The following is an 11,849-nucleotide window of genomic DNA, read 5'->3' as shown; positions in this document are numbered from 1 at the left end:
ACCGCTAGAAGGAGGGCTTGAACCTCCGACCTTGTGGTTAACAGCCACACGCTCTAACCAACTGAGCTATTCCAGCATGCTTATCCTTTTAGAAAATAATTTTTATATGGTATATAAAAATTCTTAAAGAGGCTTCTCCTTGCCTCCAATTTCGAGATGGCTTTCGTTAAAAAAACATAAAAAAATACACCATCACTGTCACTCGCTTCTTTCAATTGCTCGTAATAAGAAGAAAATTTTCTTATTTTCAAAGTCAACTCAAAATTTTAACCATTTATGGACAAAGATTGAAAGTTGTTAGTTCATGGTATAAAGTACCATTCCAAAGAAAAGTATGTACGCTATTTTTCTATATTTTTTATTTATTTAAATTTACTATCATAAATTAATGGGTAAACTACACTCATTGTCACTTTTGTTTACCTTAGGTTACATTTCAGTCACTTATGTTTGAAATGTTACATTTTAGTCACTTACATTATCGTGTTGTAACATTTTAGTCACTGAGCCGTTAATTGTCGTTAATGGTGTAATGGTAAGTTGACGTGGCACGTTAAATCATCATTTCAAGCAAAAACTTTAGGTTAAATTATACAATTGGTCCCCATAATTTTTCGTTTTGAGAAATTTAATTCTTTTATGTTCTTTTAACTTTCTTTCTTTCCCTTTTTTTTCCATTCTCTTCTGCTTCTCCCTCTGTTTTTCTACCTTCTTTATTTCTTTTAACATACCAGGAAGTCGAATTGGTAGTGAAGAAAGAAGCATGGCATGGGTTTATGAGTTTTGGTTATAGGGTTTTGGTTATAGACAAATGATGACAGTCTACTTCCTACTTTTTTCATTGCCAATTCGACTTTCTAATATGTTAAAAGAAATGGGAAAGGTATGAAAACAGAGGGAGAAACAAAAGAGAATGGAAAAAAAGAGGAAAGTTTAAACAACATAAAAGAAAAAAATTAAATTACTTAAAACGAAAAAAATATGGGGATCAATTGTATAATTTAACCTAAAATTTTGTTTGAAATGATGATTTAACGTACACGTCACTACTGTTACACCATTAACAACGATTAATGGCTCAGTGACTAAAATGTTACAACATGATAACGTAAATGACTAAAACGTAACATTTCAAACATAAGTGACTAAAACGTAACATAAGGTAAACAAAAGTGACCATGGGTGTAGTTTACTCTAAATTAATTGAACAACTAAAATAAAAAAAGTTTATAAAACTATTTAAGTTTTAATTTTTAAAAAAACTATCACAATTTACTTAATTTGTATTTTTTTTGGTATTATTACTCAATTTGTATTTGATTATACTTGTTGTACATATTGCATATTTAACATTAATGTTTCTTATAATCCTTATCTTTTATCATTTATTGTCGTATATGATCGATTTATCTAGTATATATATATTTTTAAATTATAATAAATACAATTGCACGCGTGGTAAGACAATTATATGATTTAAATTTTGATTTCGTTTTATGACTTTTCTAGTAAGAAAAGTATATTTACAATTATACTCAATTTCTCTATTTTATATTAAATCTATTTAAAATATTTTCGTAAATTCACTTACAATATATACAATTAGTTTAAATTGATTAGATAATGTATCCATTTTTATCGACCATATTAAAAGATTATATTTATTATTCCTAATCTTTAATAAAAATTTACCATCCATCTTCGTTATGATATATATATTGATAGAAAAAGATTACATTAGATAAAACTATAATCAAGAGTAAATAGACATGCTGCGATCTCTTCCCAACAAGTTCATGACGGAAGCCGGTGGAGATCTAAATAAACATATCAAAGAGCTACTTATATCAGCACATTTAGTCATGTGATTAGCAACACCATTAAGACTTCTCGGGAAATGTCGGACACGAATCTCCCATTTTCGACGCAAAACTTGATGTAACACAAATTTATTCATAATCTTTAATACAAATTTATATTAATACACGAGGCATAATTGTGACGCGTAGCTTATTAATACTTGATTTCAACTCCCATCTATGCATATTTCCTTAAAACAAGCAAAGGTATTCGGTCAATTAAAAAACAAAATTAGGTCAGCCTTAGAATTCTTGTATCCCAAGGAAATTCCATGTATAAAAATACAAAAGCTAATTAGTATTCTGTTGTAACTTGTAATATAGTCTGATGATTTGATTTGTTTAACAAAAGTTTCTTGGTCTGCACTCTATCCATAGTTCTCCATACCATCGAATTAGAGCAAAAACAAAAAGGGTTGTAACTGACAAAGCAGCATGGTTTATGTTTGGTGCTCTCACTGCCTTAATTTTTGCAGGATGGCTGTCCACCATGGCTTCATGTAAGTAATCTTTCCATCCAATAAATCATAATATCGATGAAGATATCAATTTTTTTTATATATGTTTGTTTGTGTATAGTTTTCGTATATTGCTTTTGGGAAAAAATGCTTAATTCATTTGAAAATTTATTGAGAAAATAATTTTTTTTACATATGCATTTACTGCATAAATTTGAGTTTAAGTGCAGATCCTGTTCAATATGTGGAAAGGTGTTAGATGAAGTAAGTAAAAAGAAGGTTTCAATGATAAAGAGGAAGAATACAAGGTTTAAAAGGACCAAAAGGCTGGGTAAAAGAAGACCAGTGCTTTGATTGATTCTTTCTTATTATACCTACAAAGTTGGATCAATTCTCCCCATCCAAATTAGAGAATTTGACCCCAATTTATATATTTATGTATGCATACTCTGATTCTTTTATTCAAATAAATTGTATATGAAGGCGAATGGAAAATAACATTTGATTAGATTTGTCATGTTAATAATTTTAATATCACCCTATTTTAATTATAATTTTCTTTTAACAAGTATTTCTCTTTATCCAAACAAAACAGAGGTAGGCAGTAACATTGCATGGGAGTTTATGGGTTGGGTCTGACCCTACTCATGATTTATTAACTAAAAAATGTGAAAATTAATTTGTAAATAATAATTAAACATGCGATTCATATCTAGCTGTAAATTTAGAGACATTCTTTGGCAAATTCAACCCCAGCTGCCATATTTAAACATGCGATTCACTCTCTAATATCCAACGGTTGAGTGAGCAACTACCATAAATTTTATGGATAAAGTAATTAAATGCATAAATTCGGTATATCGGATTCAAATTGTAAATTTGAAACATTTTCAAATGCCAATTTCACTGAATAATTTACCTAAAAAAGAGAATAGCACATACAAGACATTCACTTACTATTTATCCTCTCAGAATTTGGATTGCTGAAGAAAATGTAAGTTATGGATTAGATGTCTCTTCTCATATTTCATTTATACCCAAACAAATGATAATTTGAGATAGACGATTGACAAAGAAGAGAAAGTCTAACATGAGGGAAAAGAAGCCGTCAGGTTAGCCAAGGTGACTGCCTGGCACCATGAAAAAGATTCATGGTTGATAGTTGATACAGAGATTTTAAACCTCTTTGAAAGATGCAGGCAAGTCATCCTTGGCTACCAAACACGACTCTTTTCATCATGTAACACCTCTCTCCTTCTCAGTTTTTATGCACACCAATGGTGAAGACAATGCTTGGTATTTATAGATTTCTAAAAGGTTGACACTGTTAATTAGCATCTCATTATTGTATCTTGTAGCTGTCAATGCAATGGAATATATTCTGGTCAATCCTCAATGGAGATTTCTTTTTGAAGGGTTGACAGAAAAAAAGGTTGAAATTGATAGTGCACAGATTGATAAATCTTCAACTTGATTCACCAAATCACATTCCATTTTAGGCGTGTCGACTTGTAGGTAGCCAACATTTGTGTTCCAATTTTTTTTATGTATTTAGAGAATTCTTAGAAGAGCATATCTTATACTTGTTTAACACTAATATTTCAAGAAAATTAAATAGTAGGATAAAAACATAGATTTCAAGCACAGTTAAAATACTGCAGAGGCAACCAAGGAAGCAAAAAGAGAAAACTGCCGCCTTTCGACGCCATCGGCCATCCTTGAGACTTGACTTCAGCTCGAGTTGCCTCTAGCTCGCTTGTTAGGTGGGCAAGTGAGCGAATCAACAGCTGGTGGAACCTCAACCCCACCTGCTAATTCCAGGATACTCCCACGTTTCTGAGGTGTGGCAAAATCATCCATTTGTGGCTTAAAGATCTTTACAGCGGCTTCCTGTACTACTCCATCATCCCCGACCTTGCGGCACAGTTTTGCCGTCTGCACAGAGTACTTCGATCGCTGTTCAAACTAATAGAGAAAGTTGACTATCAATGATGTTACTTCTTATGGCTTCGGTCAACAATTCATCCCTGAAACCGCGATCGAACATCGTGAATTTCTTTGCAACCTTCAGGAATTGACTGATGGGTAAGCCTGCGCCATAAACGGCGTCAGTAGTGAACAATGCAGCGTCGAAACCATGCTCGATGATCCGAGCTGATGCTTCAGTGATCTGCGCCTGAGCTTGATCGGGGGAGAGGCAACCTACAAAATACAAAGAGACGTGAAAAAAATAGCTTTAGAGTAAATCCTTTGGGAGTTAAGATTATCTTGACAAGCTTTAACTGCTTTCGAACTCTGTAGTTTAATTTCATTTTCTTGAGTCTATTATGCAACTATTTTATTCCCTGTAAAAAAATGTGTATACGAATATACAAAGTGTAAGATCAGCTGCCAACATGAAAGAGAATTAATTACTTGGCTTTCTGCGCAGCTTAGCCTTCTGCTGCTCCAAGTACTGCACTTGCTGTCCCACAGGTGATCTCAGGTATTCGAGGAACTTTACAACATCATCAAAGTCGCGGAGCCCGGTTTCTCAATGATGTTATTACTGATGGCGTGGTCCAAGAGACCATCCCTGATTTGGTGATCCTCGTGCCTCGTGAATTACTTCGCCAGCCTCAAGTAGCTTTTGATTGGAAGGAATGCACCAATGACGGTTTTGGCGGTGAACATCGCGGCATCGAAACCTTGATCGATTATCCGAGCTGATGCTTCAGTAATTACGGCCTGAGCTTCAGCGGGGGAGAGACGACGGGTCATTTGCTGCCATAAACCTCAAAAGAAAAAAACGAAGTTACTTGAAGAGTAAAAAGAAGGGACACCAAAGGGTTAAAATAAGAGCAAAAGAAAATCACTTAGTATTCCGTCGATTAAATTACAATCATAAACAAACACCATTAAATTTTCATTAAATGACCCCTTTTGGTGCTTTGGATCAGAGCGCTCTTGATTAAACCAAATTGGGCTATCATAAGAAGTCTCTCTATCTTCTCCAGGAGCCTTGAAAAAGAAAAGGCTTATAACTTAATCCATTGGGAGTTGAGACAATCTTATCAAGCTTATTATTATTATTATTATTAAAGAAGAGAAGATAGTACAAACTAGAGATGTGTAAGATTGGAAGTTTAGTCCAGCAAAATAAAAAAGAATAGCCGATTTTGGGGTCTCCTCGAAAAATGCAGGCCTGCAAAAAGATTTCGTCATAATATCAGCTCCTACATTTGCTTCAGTCTATTCAGCAACTATTTAATTCCCAGTAAGGCTTGCTATATTGAATTGTGCCAAAAACAAAATTGAATACAACGTGCACTAAGTAAGGTTATTTTAGTATATCTAGAGCATATTTGATTTTTTATTTGAAAAATAATGCTCATGTATTTTTACTCGAGTTTATATGATAGTATATTTAATCTTTTAAAAAATTTATATGTTTAAAAGCATTTCTGAATAACATAATTAGTTCACTTGGAATTTTTCTTAGGACCTTAGTAGAATTAGGTCTAAGTAAAGGGTAACAATAGGTCACTACTAGAATTCCTGATTCCAAAAGAAATCATCTGTATATGCAAGTTAATCTCTCCCAAGTTCTTTGGGTACACTTTTCATCTATTTCTCTTTAATTTAATTTTATTATTAGTCTGTATTATATATAAAGTGTGAATTTAATTTATGAATTTTTATATTTTAAAATTTTGATTTTGATTTACACGATATTTATTATATTCATTACTTAAAATAATGTGATTTTTACAAAATTATATAAAATAATAAATTGATATGATATTATACTTGATAATATATTTGTTCGCATATAAAAATTAAATTTTGTAGTTAGTTCTTATTTTAGGTTTGAATTGGTAAAATTAATTAACTTTTTCTTTCTTTCTTCAGTATTCTTTTTATTTGAAAGAGACACTTAACTCCTTTGAGAAAGAAATTTTACATACAAATGATTTAACTGCATATTTTCTGTATACAAATATACTACAGTGTGAAAGTAGGTGCTAACATAAGAGAGAATACAGTATTTAAAAGAACTGAAAGGACAATAAAAGAATACACATCACTGATTGTTTGTTGGAAGTGAAATTTTCATCTTTTCTGTATCAAAACTTATATTACATGAATTAGTAATACGTTAAAATTTATATAACTGTATAATAATACATTGACATAACAAATTATAATAACTATATAAATGTTTAAGAAAATATAAATCTATAAATGGTTGGGTTTACATTTTCATGACTCCCCGATACGATTTATTGAAAACTAAATAACTTTGTTTCAAAAAAAAAAAAAGTAAAATGAGAATTTTATTCATCCAAATTTCAACATAGCATAGCAGCATTCATCTGCCATGAAGGCTTTCCCCTTTGAGTCTCAACCTCCAACCAGCTTTTGGATTCAACATAGCTGAAAACTTTGCTTCCAAAGCAAAAACAATATATGATCCCTGGGTTTTCCAAATCTCATCAGGGAAAACTAAAATATTGTTAGCAAGCAATGGGAATTAAGTCTTTGCTTAGCATAGTACACTGTCAAGATAACCATCCAAACAAAGCAGCCATGCCCCAGAATAAATATGTATATAATATTTATAATGAGCAGAATTTCACTGTATATTTAAAAAGTCATCCAATACTTGATGGCATCTACAAGATGTAAATTTGCAGAATTTATTAGTATGATACTAGTGTTACCTTTTTATCATGATCCAATGCCAAGGCCTCATTATCATAACTTTTTGATCAGTGAACACACAAAAACTTCATTTCAATCAAAATCACTTCAATGTATTACTATTATTTTGGATTATGCAAATACTCAGAAATACATGTCATTTCATATTATACCAAAGTTTTGAGTACCTGAGAATCTTCCCAGTTTGTTCATATATCAGACTATGACCCCTTTTTTTTATAAAAAAATAAATAAATTCAGATAGATAATTGACAAAGCAGAGAAAGTCTAACATGAGGGACAAGAACCTGTTAGATTAGCCAAGGTGACTGCCTGGCACCCTCACAAAGAGCTTCTGGTTCTTTTCCATGGTTGATACAGAGATTTTGAACCTCTTTGAAAGATGCAGGCAAGTCATCATTGGCTACCAAACACGACTCTTTTCATCATGTAAGACCTCTCTCCTTCTCAGTTTTTATGCACACCAATGGTGAACACAATTCTTGGTATTTATATATTTTTAAAAGCAAACTCTAGTTGACATTGTTAATGGCTATGTCACTGTCCATATAAATGGAATATATTCTGGTAGTCTTGAATGGAGAATTCTTGCACAAGGAAAATGTTCTTTTGATGAATTTTATTAATAAAAATAGGATCAAACATCTATGATATCAAATGAAAAGCCACATCTTTTGATGAAATCATTGACTCTTTTTTTTTCTTTTAATTGGTGACAGAAAATAGGGGTTGATAGTGGACAAGTTGAGCAATCATCAATTAGCTTTACAAAATGAAAATCCCAGTCCAATATCTCTGCCTTTCCATTTTTGGTCTACCCTTTTAATTGAATCCCTATTGGAATATATTCTTCTTTCCTTTTAAGTAAAGTTGAAAATTATGCAGAGGCAACAATGGAAGTAAAAGAGAAAATTGCAGATTACAAATGTTCAGTTGCCATCTTTTTTCTTTCTTTGGTCTAATATTCGTTTTATGCTTCGTTTGTTTTCTAATATAACCTCGTTCGATACCAATGATGGAAATTACGCATAGCTATATCCGACACTCACTCGAGTTGCCTGTTTTCATTTGTCCTAAATTTCGACAGATTTTACTGAAACCAAATCTTATAAATGAGTAAAAAAAAAACTGTTGTTTGAGGCCCATTTTTAATATGGCAGAGTTTTTTCATTTGAAGGTGTTAGTAGCTAATAATTCAATGACTAATGTAAGGCCAAATTTGGGATTGAATTATTTGGAACTCAAAACTTGAATACTAGTGCAGCATGAAAATGAAAATTAGGAAAAATATATAACTTAGAAAAGCATAAAAATAATTACAGCATAACTGATAACTTTAAGAAAAGGAAATGAAATTCATAACATGTAAACTATTTTAGTTTTTCAGGAGAACTATTTTAGTGAAGGTAATATATATAAGTAAATTACGAGTTGAGTGATTTTTCCAGGAATCTTACCAAACCGGTAAGATGAGCTGATCTCCAACCACCATGAAAATATTCTCTGAAGTACTGCAGAACTGATAAACCCATGAAGAAAGAAAAATACTATTCAAGTTACAGAAATGAGAAAGCTATCCAAATTGTGTTGGAAAATGACGTAAAATAGCCACAGATCGGTACTCATTAAAGGAAAGAAATTGTAGTGCTGCTTCAGTGGAAGAAGTACGAAATGAAAAAAGTAGTTAAAGCTCCTGCTTTTGACATGGAATGCACATTCATCTTATATAGATTAATGTATTCTTGATATGAAGTGGAAGAAGTTATTTTTCCTTCATTGTGAGGAATGGATTTGGAGGGGGAAGAAATGCAAAGGTGGACAATTTTCCTTCCATTTTCTCTCCTACCAAACACTAACACAGTGTTAATGCTGAGCTACTGGCTTATCAAATATAGAGAAGAAAATCATAAATCCAGCTGATATTTGACTTGTCAATGCCAGCAGGCCTAAGTTTTTAGTGTTGAAGAGCAAAGTCTACCAGATATTATCCCTGCTATGAACTAAACTTCAATGATGTTTAATTGCTAAGTTTCAAGTTTTATTACACGGATGCAGTAGTGCCTGTAACTGAACCAAGAGCACCATGAGCAAAACCCCAATTCCCTGAAAAAATGAGGGAAATCGAATTAAATGTACAAAACTGGGGAAGTATAGTTTGATTATCTAACGACCTGGGTTTCAGGATATTTCTCCCGCACCATCCTACACGCCAGTCCCTTTATTGTGTTCCGAAAGTAAGCCTCCCTTGGCTCGAACCAAGGATGTGATAGACTTTTCCACAATACAACAAGGCCGCGTGGGACTCATAGGTACCCAAAAAGGGTAACACATTTGACAGGAGAGCAGGCGGGGCAATGGATAAATCGCGATCCGTATGAGGACGTGAAGGAGATGTTTTTGAACCCGAGTTGTCACAGAGTCAGTTAGCACCGTGGCTAATAACAGAAGGTGGCACGGGTGTAGCACTTTCATATCTTGCAGCTGCAGGAATGTACCAGTTTACTGCAAATAACTACATGATTATCAGTGAAATCTCAACTTTTCCAACAAATCTACTGCTATTAATGTGTTTTTTTTTTAATATTGGATTCTTCATTTTTAAAAAAATAAACTTTAACTAAATTAAACCACTTTTAATTTAGACTAATATTTTATGATAATATATAATAATGTAAATATTTTTCGATACGTATAAATATTTCCATCGCCCATTTGAGGAACAATTATGCTTGGAATAAAAAATGCCACCGATACAATTGCTTCAGCTGCATAAAATATTGAAACTGTAAACCCCCAAGTATTTTGGGTTCGAAAAGAAGCACCAATATGCATGAAAATTAGGAACTGTGTAATTATAGACCAGAAACCAATTAGAAGTACTGATGAGTGATAAATAACAAATAAATTGACTGCTAAACTAAGAGTTTACGCGTAGAAAAATAATTAGATATGAGACTGATTTATTTACGCCATGGAGGAGGAAACTTCGGCTAATTGCTCTTTCACTGACTGCGGTTGCAGCCCCCCAAACTTCTTACTATTGCTTATACATCATTTCGGACCAAAATTTAAATCAATTTGCACAGCTAGTCCTTCTACTTTTTTAACAATTTATCTTTTTTTTCTTTTTACCTTTTTAGCAATTAGAAAATAACAATCCAATTATCATAATAAACCATAATGATTAAATTCAAATACCAAAATGTAATTAAAAATTTTAATTAGTTACTCACTACCTTAAAAATTGAAGAAAATAAAATTTGCTAAATTTTAATTTATTTCTTTGCATATCTACTTACAATTCATTAAAAAAATAAAACAACTAGAGATTAGCTGTACAATCATATTATAAACATCCACCAAGAAATATATTAACATTCATTTTAATTTCAAAATTTTCTTAAATAACATTCATAAGACAAATAATTACATGGGTCGTTAAAATTTTTTTCAATCAGCTCCCAGAAAACTCTTCATTTAAAAAAAAAATCAAAACTCGTATTAATCTGAAAAAATTTACGCATCCAAGTAGCCTTTTTTATTTGTATACACATGACATGAATCCCATCTATTCTTTGATTTATATAATTAAAGTAAAACTCCGATTGCACCACATAATTAATGGTACAAAATTGTTATTCTTCCAAAGCAAATCTATCGTGAGGAGATTATTTTTTCTTGAAATATGATATTTAAATAAAATTCTTATCATTATGCTTTTGGAAAAAGCTTTCTATTTTATCTCTAGAACTTATTTTAGCTATGAACTCAAAGGCTTTATTCACTACAATTTTGAAATTAAAAGTACTTTTAAACTTAAACAAAAATAGCTAAAAGTACTTTTCTCTTTTAAGTTTTTGGGTTTGAGAAAATTAATTTTGGAGTAAAATGATATTTTAACCTTTATTTATAATTTAATGTATTTTATGTAATATTTATATTGGATATAAAATTATTTTTATTAAAATTTATTTCAAATATATAAATTATGTATTTTAATTTGTAATGGTTATATTTTAATATTTAAAATATAATTTATATATTAAATTGAATTTTACAAATAATTAATATTAATTACTTAAAATATTCAAAATATATATTTCATATATCAAAATTTTAATAATAAGTTATAATAAATTACTTTTTCATGCTTTTATTGAAATACCGTAATAATATATTTATTATTTTTACTGTATTTTTCAAAAGCAACACTAAACTATCGTTTTAGTTCTAAATGTGTTTTATCAATAAATAAAAAATCATTAAAGCTTTTGAAGTTTGGCAATTAGCTAGGCTTGATTTCTCAAATTCTTCTGTTTCAGATGTGATTGTTTCGCTTTTTCACTCGCCGGATAGTGCCATGAAGTATACGGTTTTATAGAAACAGGTACCGTTGGAAGAATATGGATGTGTCGACGGCTGTCGTTTTATCCTTAGTTGTATCCCATTTGCAGGCCAAGCCCCTTCTGTGTTGGTATAAATGTAAAGTCGATGCAGCAAATTTTGTGAGAGATCGGCCGACCAGCTTTGCGGCAATTGTAAGGAGCTCCGGCGGTGTTCATTAAGGGTCTTTCAGGTCATTATCGTGTTTGTTTGGGCAGAAGGTTGTTGAAGCCTTTGCGGTCCAAGAAGCTCTTTCTTGATTGAAGACTCTTCGTATGGACGGAATTATGATTGAGAGTAACATTCTCCGAGTGATTTCGGTTTTAAAGTGTGATGGTAATGATATTTCTGATTTGAGTATGTTAATTTCAGACTGTCAAGCGCTTGCTTCTTAATTTCAAAATATCCTATTATACTGGTCGAAAAACTAATAAAGTGGCTCGTA

At 31.6% G+C, this 11,849-nt stretch overlaps 2 long non-coding RNA genes and 1 other non-coding gene across 4 annotated transcripts; 1 reads left to right on the top strand and 2 right to left on the bottom strand.

Moving 5' to 3' along the window:
- Positions 1-2: 2 nt before the first annotated feature.
- Positions 3-76, bottom strand: TRNAN-GUU (transfer RNA asparagine (anticodon GUU)). Its single transcript has one exon. It is a non-coding gene; the product is annotated as a tRNA-Asn (tRNA).
- A 2,142-nt stretch (positions 77-2,218) lies between these two features.
- On the top strand, positions 2,219-2,827 carry LOC105767565 (uncharacterized). 2 transcript variants are annotated; one of them, XR_008196416.1, is made up of 2 exons: positions 2,219-2,359; positions 2,537-2,827. It is a non-coding gene; the product is annotated as an uncharacterized LOC105767565 (long non-coding RNA). The 2 variants fall into 2 exon arrangements; XR_001125539.2 differs by having other exon boundaries at positions 2,221-2,359; positions 2,548-2,827.
- Positions 2,828-6,387: 3,560 nt separating this feature from the next.
- Positions 6,388-8,852, bottom strand: LOC105765896 (uncharacterized). The gene is made up of 2 exons (XR_001124921.2): positions 8,479-8,852; positions 6,388-6,802 (listed from the first exon to the last, which is right to left on the bottom strand). It is a non-coding gene; the product is annotated as an uncharacterized LOC105765896 (long non-coding RNA).
- Between the last annotated feature and the right edge of the window lie 2,997 nt (positions 8,853-11,849).

The sequence above is a fragment of the Gossypium raimondii genome, chromosome 5, assembly GCF_025698545.1.
Source record: "Gossypium raimondii isolate GPD5lz chromosome 5, ASM2569854v1, whole genome shotgun sequence".
Lineage (NCBI taxonomy): Eukaryota > Viridiplantae > Streptophyta > Magnoliopsida > Malvales > Malvaceae > Gossypium > Gossypium raimondii.
Note: the sequence above shows the minus strand (reverse complement) of the source record. Positions and strands in the feature narration are given on the sequence as shown.